Genomic DNA, 19,984 nt, shown 5'->3' with positions numbered 1-19,984 from the left:
ATACCTGAAAACGGCTATCATGTCCCCTCTCAGTCTTCTCTTTTTCAAACTAAACAAACCCAATTCTTTCAGCCTTCCTTCATAGGCCATGTTCTCAAGACCTTTAATCATTCTTGTTGCTCTTCTCTGGACCCTCTCCAATTTCTCCACATCTTTCTTGAAATGCGGTGCCCAGAACTGGACACAATACTCCAGTTGAGGCCTAACCAGTGCAGAGTAGAGCGGAAGAATGACTTCTCGTGTCTTGCTCACAACACACCTGTTAATACATCCCAGAATCACATTTGCTTTTTTTGCAACAGCATCACACTGTTGACTCATATTTAGCTTGTGGTTCACTATAACCCCTAGATCCCTTTCTGCCGTACTCCTTCCTAGACAGTCTCTTCCCATTCTGTATGTGTGAAACTGATTTTTCCTTCCTAAGTGGAGCACTTTGCATTTGTCTTTGTTAAACTTCATCCTGTTAACCTCAGACCATTTCTCCAATTTGTCCAGATCGTTTTGAATTATTACCCTGTCCTCCACAGCAGTTGCAATCCCTCCCAGTTTGGTATCATCTGCAAACTTAATAAGCGTACTTTCTATGCCAATATCTAAGTCATTAATGAAGATATTGAACAGAACCGGTCCCAAAACAGACCCCTGCAGAACCCCACTTGTTATGCCTTTCCAGCAGGATTGGGAACCATTACTAACAACTCTCTGAGTACGGTTATCCAGCCAGTTATGCACCCACCTTATAGTAGCCCCATCTAAATTGTATTTGCCTAGTTTATAGATAAGAATATCATGTGAGACTGTAACAAATGCCTTACTAAAGTCTAGGTATACCACATCCACTGCTTCTCCCTTATCCACAAGACTCGTTATCCTAGCAAAGAAAGCTATAAGATTGGTTTGACACGATTTGTTCTTTACAAATCCATGCTGGCTATTCCTTATCACCTTACATGATCAGAATGCTTACGAGGATAGTCTAAAGGAGTTGGTGATCTTAGTCCAGCTCCTAATAGACAAGTGCTCAAGCTAATATAACAATTTACACTGATTAGTAGGTGAGAAATTTGGACTTTAAGAGAACAGTTTTAAAGTCCTTGTTTTGGTCACCATGTAAAATCAGTTTTATTTTCTGATCTGAATGTCCTCTAATGCAAACAGCACTACTGGGCATTCCTAACCAGCACTGGAATAGCAGAGGTCTTATAGTTTAGGATAGAAATACATTGATGGCAGGAAAAAACATGAATTTTATGAATGGTTCATTAAAGTCCTGATGCCTCATTTTTGTGAGCACTGAATTAAATCAAAACACAATCTAGTATTAGAAAAGAAACACTGCAAAGCCATATCACCTTTTAAAACATATTAAAAAAGAAACTTTAATTCTGTACTTGGCTTTTTCCTGCAAACAAACAAGTGAAAACCCCAGAAATTCAAAACTGAGTCAGTCCCTCCCGCCCCCCGTAATAATGATATTAGCTTAAAATCATGTGATTCTTTTACAAAAATCTAGGGTTCTTTTTCTTTGTTTTTGTCTTCCAGATTCTGAAACTTTAGATTATACTCAGATCACATTTTCAAGATTTTCTCTGTGCTACCATGATGGCTAGAGACTTATTTTTATTTAAATTCAAGCTGAGATTCTCATGACACTGGGACATGGGACTAAGAAATATACCAAATATTGTGAATCTAGCAATAAAATTGTAAGATTTGGCAACACTGGAAATACAAGTGGCATTAATTTCTCATTTATATGGTGCTTGATTCTACAAAACATGTCTGAAATAGCAGAAATTTCTCCATTGGAATTTCTGGCTATCTCTGTAAAAGATTGTGTCTGTGTTGAGTATTGATATTTACCTTTACAAAATACAGTAATTTTCATGGTGAGCAGTATATTTTTACAAGGCAATTAAGATATTAATTAAAGTTATCCAACTAAACATAAAACAATTACTTAATTTGTAAAGATTTTGTTTATAGGGCACAATTATACTTATGCAATAAATGTTGGCAATTTCATTACACCTTTGAGTATGCTATTTATATAGCAATTTGTACTGGAGGCCCTGTAGCACATCACGCTCTGGTGAACGAGCTAGTGGTGGCATCCTCTACTGTATATTTGTTACCTGTAAGTATGATTAATTATTTTTGCAATATAATCTTAGCTGTACATTTCCTATTGATGTGTGTGTTAGTCTGTGTAACACATTAATTAGCTTCAATAAATTACTTTTTACTTAACCTCTTTAAAGATAAACCCTTTCTTAACTTCAGTTAATTTCCTTGTGTTCCTGTCTTCTGGCCCTCCCAATCAGTTTCATATTATGTATCTATTTTTACCCTTTAAGGTATCCCCTTTATTACCTCCCCATTTAACTTCATTTCCTTAAGAATAAATAACTATTACTAAACTTCTCTGTAAACTGTAGTACTAACCTCTGGGACGCTGAAATATATTGATTGTCTCTAGTTTTTCTATCAACGTCTTCCCTGTAAAATTGCACACAAAATTGTCCACATACTCTAGATGTTGTCTCCATAAATCATAATATAGTGTCAAAGATTTTCTTCATTAAAAGTTTAGCAACTTCCCATAGGATCCTGGGAAATGACTCACATACATTCAAATATCTTAGTTTTTTATGCAGTTTTTTATACTGTGCTAACAATCTCAAAGATTTCAGCCATGGGGCTAGAGTCACAAGGGGGGCATATGGGTTGCAATGCTGCCTACCAAAAAAAAAAAAAAAAAAAGTGGTGCTGCCACTGCTCTGGTACCCATTAGCTCACTTACTTCAAATGTGGGAGACATGGGTTCAAATCCCTACTTTGCTTCATCAGGAACTAGGGCTTCCATGTCCCAGGAGAGCACTCTAATCAGTGGGTTGCAGGGTAGATTTCTTTCAATATCTCCTGTTCCATTTTGTATAAATAATTAAGTATTTACTGGAACAGGGACTTACCCCTTCCAGGAGAGCTAGCTAGCCACCAGGCTACAGAGTAGAGTCATTTTCACTCTCTCATTGATTCAATGAATATTTAATTATTTCATACAAAGTGGAGCAGCTTTAACAGGAGAGACTGGGAGGAGTCCACTCCCTATTCCAGTGGTTAGGACACTCCCTGGGCTATGGGTTCAAGTCCTCATTCTACATCAGAAGTCCAGGGAGCTCAACCTGGGTCTCCCATATGCTAGCTGATTGCACTAACCACTGAGCTATGTGGGTACTGCCACATTCTTGCAGTGTGTGTGGATAGTCGTGCTCAGAGCATACTTGCCAGCATGGGCCCTGCAAGTAAGATAGGTGAGGGATTCCCTACTTTATTAATCCTGCTGCTGCTTAGGTGGAGTTCGGTGCTGAGCTGCTCAGTAGTTTCAGGACTTGGAGAACTGAAGCATTAGGCAACACAGGGGACTTGATCAGCAGAAACGTAGGCACCTAGGGATTCTAGGCACCTACAAGTTTAAGTGGAAGCTGAGCGGCAGGTTTGTGAATGCCAATGATTCCTAAATATTGGACTTGGACATGTAAGGTATTAATGAATAACTCCTTCTTGTGAATCTAGCCCTCAAACTTTTCAGTCGCTTTTTGTGAAATTGTTATGTGAGCAGCCGATACTTGGCCAGATTCACCAATGTGCTTTGTCTGTGTAGCCCACTCCTGACCATCTGTGGTGAATTAATAGCTTCTTCTCTGTGTTTCTATTTAGTTGCATTTGGTGATTTATAGCTGCTATAAATACTAAGAGCCTCTAGGACTAATGCAAATCAAACCAAATTGAAAAAGTTATGATTGTAGCAATCACAAACACTACTCTGAAAGAATCCTCAGCTCAGGGGATTTGGGGGTGGAGGTAGAGTGGTAGACATTTTTACAGTCCAGGATTTCTGCAAGTTTTGAATGTAGTGTATTGGGTTCTGGTAGACAGAAAATCAATTTTCACCTTGCCAAAAAGGGACATTTTCTGGGGGAAAGAAAACATATTTTTGAAACACGAGGGAAAAAACAGTGTATGAGAGTCACTGTACCTAACGTTATCCTTCTGTATTTTGTATGATGTCCCTATGGGTCCAATTTTCAATCATAGGAAGAGACATCTGATTAACTATGTATTGAGGTGTCTATACGCTGCTATAGGAAACTACTTTTTGGAAAATGAGCTTCTTATTGTTAATTATCTGTCTAATATTTTTGTGCACTACTACTCTGTCCTGGGGGAAAAAACAACATTACTGTTCAACTTTGTCATAGTCTGTATACTGCCAACATTATTCCTATATCTGAAGTGATTGGGGTTTATGCTTTTGGAGCAGGCATATAAGAGTTCAGATTAATACCAGAGTTAAAAGTTCCAAATTGCTACCAACCACAGCATAGTAACAATTGATAAATCCTAGTTTGAATTTGTTATACTATAAAATAGTGATATTTTATGTTGTGTATTATACTAATGAGGGGTGAGCTGGATTCAAGGGACTGGACACTTTTCAAAACTTTCATAATCATGTATTTTTACATTTTATTTTATTATCTTCCTCCTTGCTTAATTATTTTAGCATATATTTATTAACATCCACTTACATGGCTGAGTCTTGCGAGTGACTCAAGCCAAGTTAGAAACAGAACACTTACTAAGAGACTAGATGGCTTATACAAAGGGTGATAGAATGTGGAGACTTTCACCTCTAGGATGATAATTCAAACCAATCACAGGTCAGTTCTGAACGCATATTTTCACCATATTATGGGCGTGTGGTAGATTTGGTAAAATGTACTTGTGAAAGGGATGGTTCCGAAAGTGCTGCCAAACCTACAGCTGCAGGGCACTCACCCCAATAAAGTCAGACTAGCATGTGAATGTGATGTTTCTTGCTTCTACTCCAGTACTTCATCATGTGAAGCATAAGCCATGCTGTACTAACTGAGATCTTTCCTTTGACAATAACAATTTGAGGCCCTGGTGAATTACTGTAGGATTTCTCCTCCTTTACTGTGGCCTTGGCTAGTGCATATTGCAGGTTCTGTTGGAGCTAAAATGTGTGGATTATGTAGGATGAATAATGGTCAGGCCTGAGCCTGCAGAAGGTCAAAGTGTGACTTACGGTTTGACAAGTATTTCTAAACAAACATGTTTATACTGTATTGTAAGATGGAAAAATTCTGTTACAATTACAGAATGTACCCAAGCTAAAAGTTGTGTAAGTTGCCTGCTAAATAACTGATAATAGTGTGTTTATATGTGGGTCTCCACCCAAGTTGGTGACCCAACAACAGAGAAGTTGAGATAAACAAGAAAGTATTATTAAGGCTAACAACTGAGAAATTGAGGCAACCAGGAAAGTATAGTAAATAAAAACAACCACGGGCTAAGCCAATAAATGAAGTTGTCACCATATATGGGTTATGTGTGCTTGAAAATTAACCAACAAAATGGTTAATATTGTATATGTGTTTGCTAACTGGAAGATATAAGATCCTTCAATGTTGATTGGTAGAAGCATAATGAATATATAATGTGGATTTTTATATATAGGCTAAAACATAAGGGGGTAACTGGAGCATTGTGGGACAAATCCATCATGACCTGTGTCATAACTATAAAGGGAAGGGTAACAGCCCTCCTGTGTACAATACTATAAAATCCCTCCTGGCCAGAGACTCCAAAATCCTTTTACCCGTAAAGGGTTAAGAAGCTCAGGTAACTTGGCTGACACCTGACCCAAAGGACCAATAATGGGACAAGATACTTTCAAATCTTGGTGAGGGGGGAAGGCTTTCGTTTGTGCTCTTTGTTTTGGTGGTTGTTCGCTCTTGGGACTAAGAGGGACCAGACATCAATCCAGGCTCTCCAAATCTTTCTGAACAAGTCTCTCATATTTCAAACTTGTAAGTAAACAGCCAGGCAAGGCGTGTTAGTTTTATCTTTGTTTTCTCAACTTGTGTGTTTATCTCTGTTTGCTGTAACTTTAAACCTAAGGCTAGAGGGGGGTTCTCTGGGCTCTTTAAGTTTGATTACCCTGTAAAGTTATTTTCCATCCTGATTTTACAGAGATGATTTTTACCTTTTTCTTTAATTAAAAGCCTTCTTTTTAAGAACCTGACTGATTTTCCTTGTTTTAAGATCCAAGGGATTTGGATCTTGATCCACCAGGAGTTGGTGGGAGAAAGGAGGGGGATGGTTAATTTCTCCTTGTTTTAAGATCCAAGGGGTTTGGATCTGTATTCACCAGGGAATTGGTGAAGAGTCTCTCAAGGCTACTCAGGGAAGGGAATTAGCACATTGGGAGTGGTGGCAGCGGACCAGATCTAAGCTGGTAGTTAAGCTTAGAAGTTTTCATGCAGGCCCCCACATCTGTACCCTAAAGTTCAGAGTGGGGAAGAAGCCTTGACAACCTGCCTGAACCTCAGGAGCATGTAACTGATCCATATCTTTTTTTTTCTGCCTATTTGTCACTATCTACTGCTTTAATAGTAGCTGTTAACCACAAGAAATACTTTTGGTTCAAATAAAGGTTTGAATTAATAAACCTGAGTGTCTCGGCCCCAGTGTGTTACAGTACACCAAATAGTTACACTCCCTGCTCTTGTGTAGCAGGACTCCCTACACAGTCTGCTATTTTCTCTATAAACACACCAATTATGCAAACAATTTTAGCTGTTTTCTTGCCTTTCATGGAATTGAAGTATTCCCACTCAGCTCCTGAACAAGCTGCCCTGAAAAGAGCAGGGATATGGACACACTGTGAATGCTAGGTCTTCTGTGTGGGGTTGAGACAATCAGATGGCTTTCTGGGGATCCTTGGATTTACTTGACCCAACCCTGCATGGCAGGGTTAGTTCAGTCATTACTGGACAAACATCTGCATCACACACATGTAGTCTGCATTGCAGAAACACAACTGGCACTTGAATGGGTATAGAGTGTGAATTATTCACTTGCTCCCTAGAGTGGCTCTCTCTAGGGTGAAAGATGGGGAAATTAATGTGGCCCTGAGGGGAAGCCTGGCTGAATGTGTGGTGGAGATGGAAGAAAAGGATGAAATAAGTTCAAGGCTAAACGAGTGGCTTTCATCAGAAAGCGGAAGCAGAGAGAAGAGCAAAGAATGAATCACAACAGCAAATCAGCACTCTTCAATGCTCTGTTCCTCAAAGCCTCCTGTTGGAGTATGAAAGGAGAGTGAAAGCATCAAATTAAGCCCATAAACACCAGATAATTCAATTGCTTTCCCTCCTTCCCACATTTCTGCTACTGAAAGGAAGCCAGAGAAACAGAGATCAAACAGATTAGAAAATCTGAGATTTCGGAGATGTTTCATTCTTCTAAAAAATGACTGAGAAACCTGAGTTTTGCACAAAACATTTGAGTGGGTTGTTTGTTTTTCCTTGTGAAAAAAGAATATTAGAAAATGTGATAAGATAATAACTGAGAAAATCAAAAGGGATTTGGCCTTGTCTGCACTGAGATATGCCACAAACTGATGTCTGTGAAGAAAGGATAAAAGATTTGCTTGTTGGGTATCACAGTGGTAGCCGTGTTAGTCTGGATCTGTAAAAAGCAACAAAGAGTCCTGTGGCACCTTATAGAGTAACAGAAATATTAGAGCATAAGCTTTCGTGAGTGAATATGAAGTGGGTATTCACCCACAAAAGCTTATGCTCCAATACTTCTGTTAGACTATAAGGTGCCACAGGACTCTTCGTCGCTTGTTGAGTAGTAGCCTGCCTTAAGGGCGGTGGATTGTCATGCCACTCCAGCTGCGGGTCCAGGACAGTGCCTACCTAAACTTCTTGAGGTGCAGAGAGAGTGCACACACTGCTATGCCCTTAGGGACTTCAGTGTCTGGTTTCCTCCGTAGAAAGCCAAGTAGTGGGCTGGTGCCTGCTGATTGAAGCAATGGTGCTTCCCCCCACATCACTTCTTTTTGTCGCTGTCGCATTACAGACACATTGAAGGAGACACATTCCGCCCTGTGCAGAGTCTGCCCACAATCCGATCACATTAGCATTTTTCTTCCAATGTACTAAGTAGGGTCTCAGATTTTAAAGTGACACCAAGTAGCTATTGAGAGAGTTAACTATGTAAAGGGAAATCAGTAGCGTGAAATAAATAGTTAGAGCCCTTAAGGTAATTGAGGGGAACATAGCCAAAACCTTGGACACTCCTTTGGAAATTCAGTAAGTTCTGAAGATCTACTGAATGGAATATGATTTTCTAATACATGCTTACAAACAAGTCACTTACAGCAATTTCATTATGTGTGTTGTTATTGTACATGTACAGCGTGTTCTTTATATGTCCATTTTGTGCTTATTTTTTGTTTACTACATTTTTCTTTAGGAATGTGCTGATTCCTTTTGCCATTATAAGGCTGTTATGTTAAAGCTGAAATTGGTCTTTGAGATAATCTTGTGCTACACTGCTTACAAATGTATTTGTTTATCATTAGTGCTAGATGCATCTCTTTACTAATAGATAAAGGAGCCAGTTCAGCCTTGCAAATGCAATTTTGGAGAAGGCTGTTGATCTGTAATTTTAATGATTGTACTGGTTGTGTCTCACAGAATGTTAATGTATTTAACAATTAAATGTCTGAACAGCAGTCCTGTAGCAACTATGCCAGATGACAGTACTTCAGTAAATGTACTTCCTATTCCATTTAGTCCCAAAGAGCACTCTCCTCTCAGCCTACACGCAGAGAAGTTAGATAAAAAAAACATAAATATTCTTGCTGGAAGGTTGCAACATAACACTACTTTATTGCTTAGAATTCAGAACTATAACACACAAAAGATAGAGACACAAAGCATGCTGCTTCCTAAAACAGAAAGGCATAGCATACACACCTTTATCTAGACTGTTATTTGAAGGCTGCCTATGCTGGCATCTGGCATGCTTACCTACAGAGCATCCTAGCCTGTAAACAGGACCAGAAACCTCCCCTCCCTGCTTAAGTGGTAGCTTGCAATTCCAACACAGTTCACAATAAACTACACTCTCTAATACAACAAAAGTGATTGAAGCAGCAGTCTTACCACTTGAGGCATGTAAGACAAGACTGGGCAAAGCACAATAGAGGGGAAAACCCTGCATTGGAATAGAGTTAGGTTTGTGACATTGCACTCTATATGATTTTATGAAAATATGCTAATGAGTTTAAATATAATGTAACTGGAATATGCTTCATGCAAAAGGTCTCTTGTAAGGTATCATTACAGAGCTTATAATCCACTGAGTGTGGTCATCCTATTTGTATAAATGTACCGCTCTTTTATCTGAAACTAGAAATATGAAATATAACTCTCTGAGGGCGTATTGTAATTATACAAAGTGTGGGTCATTAATGGTGGTTTGGAATCTTGATGACTCCCATTAACGAGGACAATTATCTTCAGCTGGCTAACGAGAGAGCCTATCCACCCCCAAGAATACCTGAAAGAGACTGGAACAAAGGAAAGTAACTTCAGGGCGTGTGAGTGATTGCTGGACCCAGACTAGAAGAAGACTAGTCTGTAAAAGGAAGCTTACTGGAACTGGTGAGGTTTTTATCTGTACTCAGTTTTATTACTGTATTAGGCTTAGATTTGTGTGCTTTATTTCATTTTACTTGGTAATTCACTTTGTTCTGTCTGTTACTACTTGGAACCACTTAAATCCTAATTTCTGTATTTAATAAATAAATAGATAAATAAATAAAATCACTTTTTACTTATTAATTAACCCAGAGTATGTATTAATACTGGGGAGGAAGGGGGGCAAACAGCTGTGCATATTTCTCTATCAGTGTTATAGAGGGCAAACAATTTATGAGTTTACCCTGTATAAACTTTATACAGAGTAAAATGGATTTATTTGGGTTTGGACCCCATTGGGAGTTGGGCATCTGAGTGTTAAAGACAGGAACGCTTCTGTAAGTGGCTTTCAGGTTAAGTCTGCAGCTTTGGAGCAGACTGGCATGTCTGGCTCAGCAAGACAAGGTGCTGGAGTCCCAAGCTGGCAGGGAAAGCAGGGGCCGAAGTAGTCTTGGCACATCAGTTGGCAGTTCCCAAGGGGGTTTCTGTGATCCAACCTATCACAAAGCTCTTGGTCACAACCAGGATGTAGAGGGTCAGGGACAGGAAATGGAGTCAGAGATCACTGCACTAGCCTTGGCACCCAAATAGAACAGCCATGCATCATCCACGCTGGCTGCACTGCAGCTTCCCCCTAACAGACTCACCTCTTGCATTGTCCTTGCCCCTTATTCCCTGACCTCTTGTCCCTCCTCATTCTTGTTATTTTCTCCCTGTTTCTATTGTTACCCAACATTGCCCACCCCTAGTTTTCTCCTCTTCATCCCACCCACCCTTGCCCTTCCTCATTGTTCTTGAGTTCTCTTGTCTCTGTTCTCACCTCCTCTCTCCTTTTTTTTTTAACCTTTTCCTTAATTCTATCCTCCACCCCCATCTCTACTAGATATTTCAGGCTGCCCAGAGTTTCATGCAGGGTTCATCTTCTGCTGCTTCTGTCACCTCCAGAGCAGCCTCCATGGCATTTGCCGCTTGCTGACTAGGCTCTGAAGCTGCAGCAACAGAAGGCACTGGTGAAACATTGACTGCTCACCTTACTCTTGACTCTAGTCCCACTGAAGTCAGTTGATGCCATTAAAGGAAGGATAAAAGACTTGGTCTTGTGTGAATCTGGCCATAGGACTTTAGAATGTTGATTGTTTAAAGGCTCTATAACACACATGGCAGCCAAATAGCACACACTGCCATTTAGTCTTACTGAGAATGGACCAAACCCTACTTGCCTTAGTCATGCAAGGGATCCAGTTGGCCTCAGAGGACTTGTTGCATGGGTATGGCAAGCAGGATTTGACTGCCTCTCTTTCCACATATGATGCTACAGTATTTGCCATGAGTGCAGGAAGGCTCTGACTTTTCCTGTCAGGATTTTGCTTAGGAAGGACTATGACTTTTGAGATTATTCCTTCTTTCAGAGAAATAAATTATCGACAGGTGATTTTAAGTGACCTACATGAGCGGACAGATTTGGAGTTAAATTGTGAGTGAGGAGGCTGCAAATGATTCATTTTTGATTTTGGGGTGAGCGTTCACTTATGTGGATGGAACAACCAACTCTGTATTGGCCACACTGGTCCTGTACAGGTAGCAATGTTTCACCAGCCCAGTTAAAGGAAGAGCAGAGTTTAGTTTGGTTTCCTTTGAAATAGACTGCTCTAGCTGTTCAACCCAGGATTTTAGATCCTGTGAACATATAGCCCTATTACTATTGTTGATGTCCTTATTTAAAGATTTCTTTATTATGCCAGCCTCTTAAGTATGCCAAGGAATATGCCGTTGAGCTTGGCAACTTTTTTTCTCTTCATGAGTCTTAGAAAGTGAGAGGAGGACAGTTTGATATAGAGCAAAAACAGCTAGTTCAGAGGAGGAATTTAAGTTAAATTTAATAAGCATTTTTTTCTTCTTAGATGAGAATTTGTCGTGACATCACCTGTTTTTCTTCCTTCAGAAGGGTAATGTCAAAGAGCACAAATTCATCTTCTGTACTATCAGAGCTTACCCAAGATAAAAACAAATTGAAGACCAGGCACTTCAGTTTTACAAAGTAATAGTAATAAAAATACATAGCTCTTGTATAGTGCTTTACCCCTCCAGAGGTTGACCTCAATGAGTTTACCAACAAAAGTCCCTGGTCTTTACTGTGGTTTTTAATTTGGGTTAGTTCACATGTGTTACTTACCCCAAGTCCAAAATACACCTTTTGAAGCAGTAAAAGACAAGGCCTATATTGTGTCTAGATGGAGTCCCTTGAAGTAAAAGGCAGCAATAAATCATGATGAGAGTTGTTTTTGATGTCTCATCTGAGGGAAGCAGAATATTAACTCAGAGGAAATATGAAAGATTTTAAAAAATGTTCTTTTTGTATTTATCAACTGATCTTGAACTTTTCCTTTGTGAAGGTATTAACCAAGAAGATGGTTGTCAAGCTATTCCAGAAAAATCTGGAGCGGACTTTTGGTATCTTCCAACTGGATTTCGGACCCCAATGTGGCATAGGGAATGAGATTCATCTTTGGCCTGGTCTAGACTAGAAACTTATATCGGTATAACTAAGTCATTCAGGGGTGTGAAAAATCCACACACATGAGCAACACAGTTATACCGGTCCAACTTCCAGTGTAGAAAGTGCTTTGTCAAAGGGTATGTGTCTACACTACAGGATTAAGCCGAATTTACAGAATTCGAATTTTGGAAACAGATTGTATAAAGTCGAATGTATGCAGCCACACTAAGCACATTAATTCGGCGGTGTGCATCCATGTACCGGGGCTGGCATCGATTTCTGGAGTGTTGCATTGTGGGTAGTTATCCCATAGCTATCCCATAGTTCCCGCAGTCTCCCCCACCAATTGGAATTCTGGGTTGAGATCTCAGTGCCTGATGGGGCAAAAAACATTGTCACAGGTGGTTCTGGGTACAGCCTCACCCCTCCCTCCATGAATACAATGGTAGACAACCGTTTCGCGTGTTCTTTCCTGGGTGAACACAGCAGATGCCATACCACAGGAAGCACGGAGCTGCTAAGCTCAAGACAGCAGTCATGAACATTGTAAAGACCTCGCGCATTATCGTGCAGTTTATGCTGAACCAGGACCAGAAAAATGAGGCAAGGAGGAGGCGGCGACAACAGCGCGGCGACAAGAGTGATGAGGACATGGACACAGAATTCTCTCAAAACGCGGGTCCCGGCGGTTTGGAGATCATGTTGTTGATGGGGCATGGTCTATCCGTGGAATGCCAATTCTGGGCCCGGGAAATAAGCACAGACTGGTGGGGTATAGTGTTGCAGGTGTGGGACGATTCCCAGTGGCTGAGAAACTTTTGCATGCGTAAGGGCACTTTCATGGAACTTTGTGACTTGCTTTCCCCTGCCCTGAAGCGCCAGGATACCAGGATGAGAGCAGCCCTCACAGTTGAGAAGTGAGTGGCAATAGCCCTGTGGAAGCTTGCAACTCCAGACAGCTACCGGTCAGTCAGGAATCAATTTGGAGTGGGCAAATCTACTGTGGGGGCTGCTGTCATGCAAGTAGCCAAAGCAATCATTGAGCTGCTGCTATGAAAGGTACTGACTCTAGGAAATGTGCAGGTCATAGTGGATGGCTTTGCTGCAATGAGATTCCCTAACTGTGGTGGGGTGATAGATGGAACCCATATCCCTATCTTGCCACCGGAGCACCAGGGTATCCAGTACATAAACCGCAAGGGTTACTTTTCAATGGTGTTGCAAGCACTAGTGGATCACAGGGGACGTTTCACCAACATCAACATGGGCTGGCTGGGAAGGGTTCATGACGCTTGCGTCTTTAGGAACACTACTCTGTTTAAACGGCTGCAGCAAGGGACTTACTTCCTGGACCAGAAAATAACCGTTGGGGATGTTGAAATGCCTATAGTTATCCTTGGGGACCCAGCCTACCCCTTAATTCCATGGCTCATGAAGCCATACACAGGCAGCCTGGACAGGAGTCAGGAGCTGTTCAACTACAGGCTGAGCAAGTGCAGAATGGTGGTGGAATGTGCATTTGGCCATTTAAAAGGTCGCTGGTGCACTTTACTGACTTGCTCAGACCTCAGCCAAACCAATATCCCCAGTGTTATTGCTGCTCGCTGTGTGCTCCACAATCTCTGTGAGAGTAAGGGGGAGATGATTATAGCGGGGTGGGAGGCTGAGGCAAATCACCTGGCTGCTGATTACGGACAGCCAGACACCAGGGCGATTAGAAGAGCACACCAGGAAGCGCGGTGCATCAGAGAAGCTTTGAAAACCAGTTTCATGACTGACCAGGCTACCGTGTGAAAGTTCTGTTTCTTTCTCCTTGATGAAAACCCACCCTCTTTATTGACTCATTCTCTGTAGGCAACCCCTCTCCCCCTCTGATCACAGCTTGCTTTCAAAGGAAATAAAGTCACTATCATTTAAAAATCATGTATTCTTTATTAATTGATTATAAAAAGAGGGAGATAACTGAGAAGGTAGCCCGGATGGGATTTGGGAGGAGGATCGGAGGGAAGGAAAAGGCCAATAAAAAAAGGTTAAAATAATGACTGCCTTTTGGTTGGGCTGTCCACTGGGGTGGAATGGGAGGGTGCACGGAGCCCCCCCCCCCTTTCTTACACGTCTGGGTGAGGAGGCTATGGAACATGGGGAGGGGGAGGAGGGTTATACAGGGGCCGTAGCACCAGTCTGTGATCCGGCTGCCATTCCTGAAGCTCCACCAGATGCCGGAGCATGTCTGTTTGCTCACGCAGCAGCCCCAGCGTTGCATCCTGCCTCCTCTGATCTTCCTGCCGCCACCTCTCATCTTGAGCGTCTCTCCTCTCCTCACGTTGGTTCCTTCTGTCCTCACGTTGGTCCTCATGTCCTCACATTAGTCCTTCCTGTCCTCATGTTCACTGGCATCTTTCCTATACTTTGAAACTGTGTCCTTCCACTCATTCAGATGAGCTCTTTCATTGCAGGTGGATTCCATGATTTCCACGAACATCTCGTCTCGCGTCCTCTTTTTCCAGCGCCTTATCTGAGATTGCCTTCGGGATGGAGGAGGGAGGCTTGAAAAATTTGCAGCTGCTGGAGGGAGGGAAAAAAGGAGAGAATTTTTTTTAAAAGATACATTTTACAGAACAATGCTTATACTCTTTCACGGTGAACAACACGATTCACATTACATAGCACATGTGATTTCCGTGCAAGGTTGCATTTTGCCTCTTAATATTGAGTGCCTGTGGCTTTGCTGCTAGAGATCACAGACGCAGGTCCGGGCAACAGAATTCGGCTTGCATGTGGCCATGGTAAGCCATTGTCTTTCAGCTTCTGTGTCCTCCTTTCCCACATACCAAGCAAAGCCTGTTGAGTGCTGCGGTTTTCCTGTTAACCTTCAGCAGCAGAAAACAAACTAACCACCCCCCATCCAATTCTCTGGGATGATCGCTTTATCCCTCCCCCCACCATGTGGCTGATAACAGGGAAGATCCCTGCTAGCCACACGTGAAAAGCTTAGCACCAATCTCCCCCCCCCAACCCCCCACGCTTGGCTTACTACAGGGAAGGATTTCTTTTCAGCCACAGGAAAACAGCCCAGTAGGAAGGGCCACCTCTGTTCCCTTAATTAAATTCCCTCATTTCAACCAGGTTACCATGAGTGATATCACTCTCCTGAGGATTACACAGCAAGATAAAGAACGGATGTTGCTTGAATGCCAGCAAACATCGGGACCATACACTGCCAGGCTTTGTCATACAATGATACCAGATTACTCGCTACTAGCATGGCATGGTCAATTGTCCTACCATGGAGGACGGAATAAGGCTGCACTGCCCAGAAACCTTCTGCAAAGGCTTTTGGAGTACCTCCAGGAGAGCTTCATGGAGATGTTCCTGGAGGATTTCCACTCCATCCCCAGACACGTTAACAGACTTTTCCAGTAGCTGTACTGGCCGCAAATGCATTCCAAGTCCTCAGGGCAAATTAATCATTAAAAAACGCTTGCTTTAAAACCATGTTTTATATTTTAAAAGGTAAACTCACCTGAGGTCCCTTCCATGGGGTCATGGTCTTGGGTATTGGCTTGGGAGGGTTGGGAGGGTACTTCAGTCAGGCTGAGAAAAGGATCCTGGCTGTTGGGGAGAAAGGAGTGCTGTGTGCTCTCCGCAAGCTCCTCCTCCTCCTCCTCTTCCCCGTCCGCAGAATCCTCAGGTGTGGCTGATGAGATTACCCCCGCCTCGGAATCCATGGTCAGAGGTGGGGTAGTGGTGGCGCCCCCCCCCCCCCCCAGAATTGCATGCAGCTCAGCGTAGAAGCGGCATGTCTGCAGCTCTGACCTGGAGCGACCGTTTGCCTCCTTTGTTTTCTGATAGGCTTGTCTGAGCTCCTTGACTTTCACGCGGCACTGCTCTGAGTCCCTATTGTGGCCTCTCTCCATCATACCCTTGGAGATTTTTTCAAAAGTTTTGGCATTTCGTCTTTTCTAACAAAGTTCTGCTAGCACTGAATCCTCTCCCCATATAGCGATCAGATCCAGTACCTCCCGTACGGTCCATGCTGGTGCTCTTTTTCGATTATCGGCCTGCATGGTTACCTGTGCTGGTGAGCTCTCTGTGGTCACCTGTGCTCTCCTGTGCTGGGCAAACAGGAAATGAAATTCAAATATTCGCGAGGCTTTTCCTGTCTACCTGGCCAGTGCATCCGAGTTCAGATTACTGTCCAGAGCGGTCACAATCGTGCAATGTGGGATAGCTCCCACAAGCCAATACCATTGAATTGCGGCCACACTAACCCTAATTCGAAATGACAATATTGATTTCCGCGCTACTCCGCTCTTCGGGGAGGAGTACAGAAATCGATTTTAAGAGCCCTTTATTTCAAAATAAATGGCTTTGTTGTGTGGACGGGTGCACGGTTAATTTGATTTAACTCTGCTAAATTCGAACTAAACTCATAGTGTAGACCAGGCCAAAGGGAGGACTTCTCTCATTTACATAGATTCTGCCTCTCATGGAGGTAGATTATCTACCCTGATGATGGAGCTTAGTAGCACCTTCACTGAAGCACTGCTGCACTGGTGTAAGTGTAGACCTGCCCTTTGTGATGGATGATATGTCAGCGATGAATTGCAGACAGCTACAGCACCTCATCGACAGTATTAGCCAAAATAGCTCACACCACTTCCAAATTTGGCTCAATGCTTTGTGGCTACATCTGGTTGTATTTCCTTTTGTTTAAATATTTTTGAGTGAAAGAACTAACCTCAGAGGGGCAGGTAAATAGGCCAGAGCACAAAGTAACTTAATTTGAAGTGTTACAAAGGAAAGTTCACCTGTATTACAGATATTTTCCATGGGAGAAAATCCTGTCCTCCCCAGAAAGCCTACACTACTTGTAATAAATTTAATATTTCTCTGTTCTCCAAATGATCAAAATTGGCAAGATCCTTTTTTGTTTTGTTTTGTTTTGTTTACCAAAGCCATTGATTTTATGGAAGTTTATAGCTCTCTAGTCATCTCTTTTGAGTTCTGATTTTGAAAAGGAAAAGCCAGAGACAAGATCATGTAAGGAGTTGTGTGATGATCTTAACCTTAATTTGAATGATTGTACCTAACAAATGAATATGCCTAAAGTGTGTGTGGGGGGAGGTGGGGGGGTTGGTTAATGCTACAAGAATGATGTACTTTCCTTGTTGAATATATTGCTCTCACAGTTGTGATACAGGGGGGAGTAATGTAGTTCTGGATGAACATCAGTCATCTATTTTTTTTTTTTATTATTCTTTGCCTATTTTGCTAAAAGGAATCTGAACACAGTTAAGTTCAGGGACAAAAGCTGTGGATAAATATTAAGCATATATTTTGACAACATGTGAATATGGTTTAAGAAGTCGTGGTGAGGGAGATTGTGGATTACAAACAATAATATCTTATCTCTGGCATGGTTGCATCTTTCCACTTGGGAAGAAGAACATTTGGAGACATCTCTCCATCTCCTGTCCCTCATGGATTTATTTTCTTCTGTTCTGGGTCTGCTTGGAGATCCTGACCCACAGGAGCATACAGTGCCTACATTTCAGCTATTTCAAAATGCAACAGCACAACTACCCAATTGCTTTTATCTGTAATAATTGGTGACACCTCCTCTCCATTAACTAAACTAACTTCCTGCCATTCAGCAACCATATTCTCTGGAGGATTAATTTCCCTGTAGTTCTCACAAGAACTACCTACCAGTCATATCAGCCAGGTGGGTACGGAGCTGAGGATTTGGACCTGCTAATGTTCCCAGAAGACTGAAGGTACTAAGCCTGGACAAATAAATAATAATAATAATAATTAATAATATATATATTAGTACCTATATATGTATATATATATATAATAAAAATATTAGCTAGCATTTGAACTGTGCTATGCATGCAAAAAAACTAAATACTGTTAACAGTGATAATGAAATACAATGTAGACACAGAGAAATTTATCACATCTTTCCTATACATTCTATAGCACTGCTCAGAAACTTTGTTTTTAATCAAAACGCTGTATATGAAGTCCACAGATGTAAAAGGCCTCCAGTAAGTCCTTTTAATCTTTTATCTTTAGAACTGTGATGTCCAGATTGATATGATGTTGGTATTAATGTCAACTGTCTACTGATGGAACAGTCAGCTCACAGCACAAAACATGCACAAAGAGATTTTTCAAATCCTCAGATGAAAAGAAGAGAAACAAAGGAGAGACCAAATGTTAGTAATAAGGACAAAAAAAAAGAAAGACATTCTCACAAAGATTATCACAGTCTAAGACAACTAACACACCACAAGGTGACCCTACTTTTTCTATTTATTTCCATTTATGCAGTAGGGTTCATTTTGGATAGAGCTGTTTGAAACTTTTAAACACAAAGCAAAACTGGCAAATCTAGCTTATACACAATGCATATAAAGACTTAACACAAATCACTTTTCACTGGCTCTGTTTCCTTTTATTTTGCTGTGAACCAAGAACACTTTTCACTTTTGTAACTGCATTTTGCTCTAGAGACGCTAAAAGGTAAATTCCATCTGAAGACAGACAAATGCCAAATCTTCACTTCTCGTACAAAGTCTGCTAGGATTGCATGCAGACATCGCTACCCTCATCTCCACCCTCCAAGGCCATCTTATGGCCCATACCCTGTTTCCCCGAAAATAAGACAGTGTCTTATATTAATTTTTGCTCCCAAAGATGCGCTAGGTCTTATTTTCAGGGGATGTCTTATTTTTCAGAAATGAAAAATGCCTTATTATCGGTGGATGCCTTATTATCGGGGAGGTCTTATTATCGGGGGGATGCCTTATATTACAACGAGAGGCAAAACTGTAAGTAGGCCTTATTTTCGGAGGATGTCTTATTTTCGGGGAAACAGGGTACTGCTGTCTTTGGGCTGCATTCTCCTCCTTTGGGAGAAGGTACCATTTAGTTATGGATCAAGTGACCATAGCTCTGGTACTCTGAGCTCCTATAAATGAGCCCCAACAGAACATAACTCCACAATGCATAGAAAGATTGTCACAAATCAATCTGTTGTAGAGCGCCCCTTTAGGCTATGTGGGAAGTGCATGGATGTGAGTCCAATTACTCCACCCTGTCAAAGGGGGTTTTGTATCCAGGGCCAGCAGTACCCCCTAGTGGCAATACTCCAGCCTGTGCCATCCAGTGGCGAGAGTCCCAAAGAAACGATCATTCAAATTGTGCGGCCTAGGAGATGGGCGCTCCTATGCCTGCTCCGTTGGCCACTTCCTACCCCTGCTTTGGATCCTCTGCTGGTGCCACTGGTCTGTCCTGGGGTCTCCCTCAGCTTTATTTTGTATCATTCTTGGAAGGTCTCCTTCTGTCTACAGCCTCGGCCCCCAACTGAAGGGCCTGCTGCAAGTTGACTGTGAGGCCTCATCCTCGTCTTTGAGAGTCTCGGCAAGTCTCAGTTCTTTTCCCCTTCAACCCAGGGGTTCTGCACCCTCCTTCTGTGAGTACTGCAAGCTGTGAGTCCTCTCTCCAGGCTGGAGAAGTTCAACAATCTGTTCCCTTCCCAGCAGGGCCGGCTCTAACTTTTTGCCGCCCCAAGCAAAAAAAAAGAGTGCCGCCCTCCATAGCGCCACCATAACACACACCCTTAGCACTGCGATGCGACCCCCCTCCGCAGAGCGCCGTGACGCCAAACCCCCCTGCCCCCTGTAGAGCGCCGCCAAACGCCATGCTGCTGAACCCCCCCGCCAAGCGCCCCCCCCCGTGGAGTGCCATGCAGCCGAACCCCCCGCCCCCTGCGGAGTGCCGTGCAGCCAACCCCCCCGCCCATGGAGTGCCGCCGAACCCCCATGCCCCCCGTGGAGCGCCGCTGAACGCCGTGCCGCAGAACCCCCCGCGGAGCGCTGCCGAACACACA

Source organism: Malaclemys terrapin, chromosome 1, assembly GCF_027887155.1.
Source record: "Malaclemys terrapin pileata isolate rMalTer1 chromosome 1, rMalTer1.hap1, whole genome shotgun sequence".
Taxonomy (NCBI): domain Eukaryota; kingdom Metazoa; phylum Chordata; order Testudines; family Emydidae; genus Malaclemys; species Malaclemys terrapin.
Note: the sequence above shows the minus strand (reverse complement) of the source record.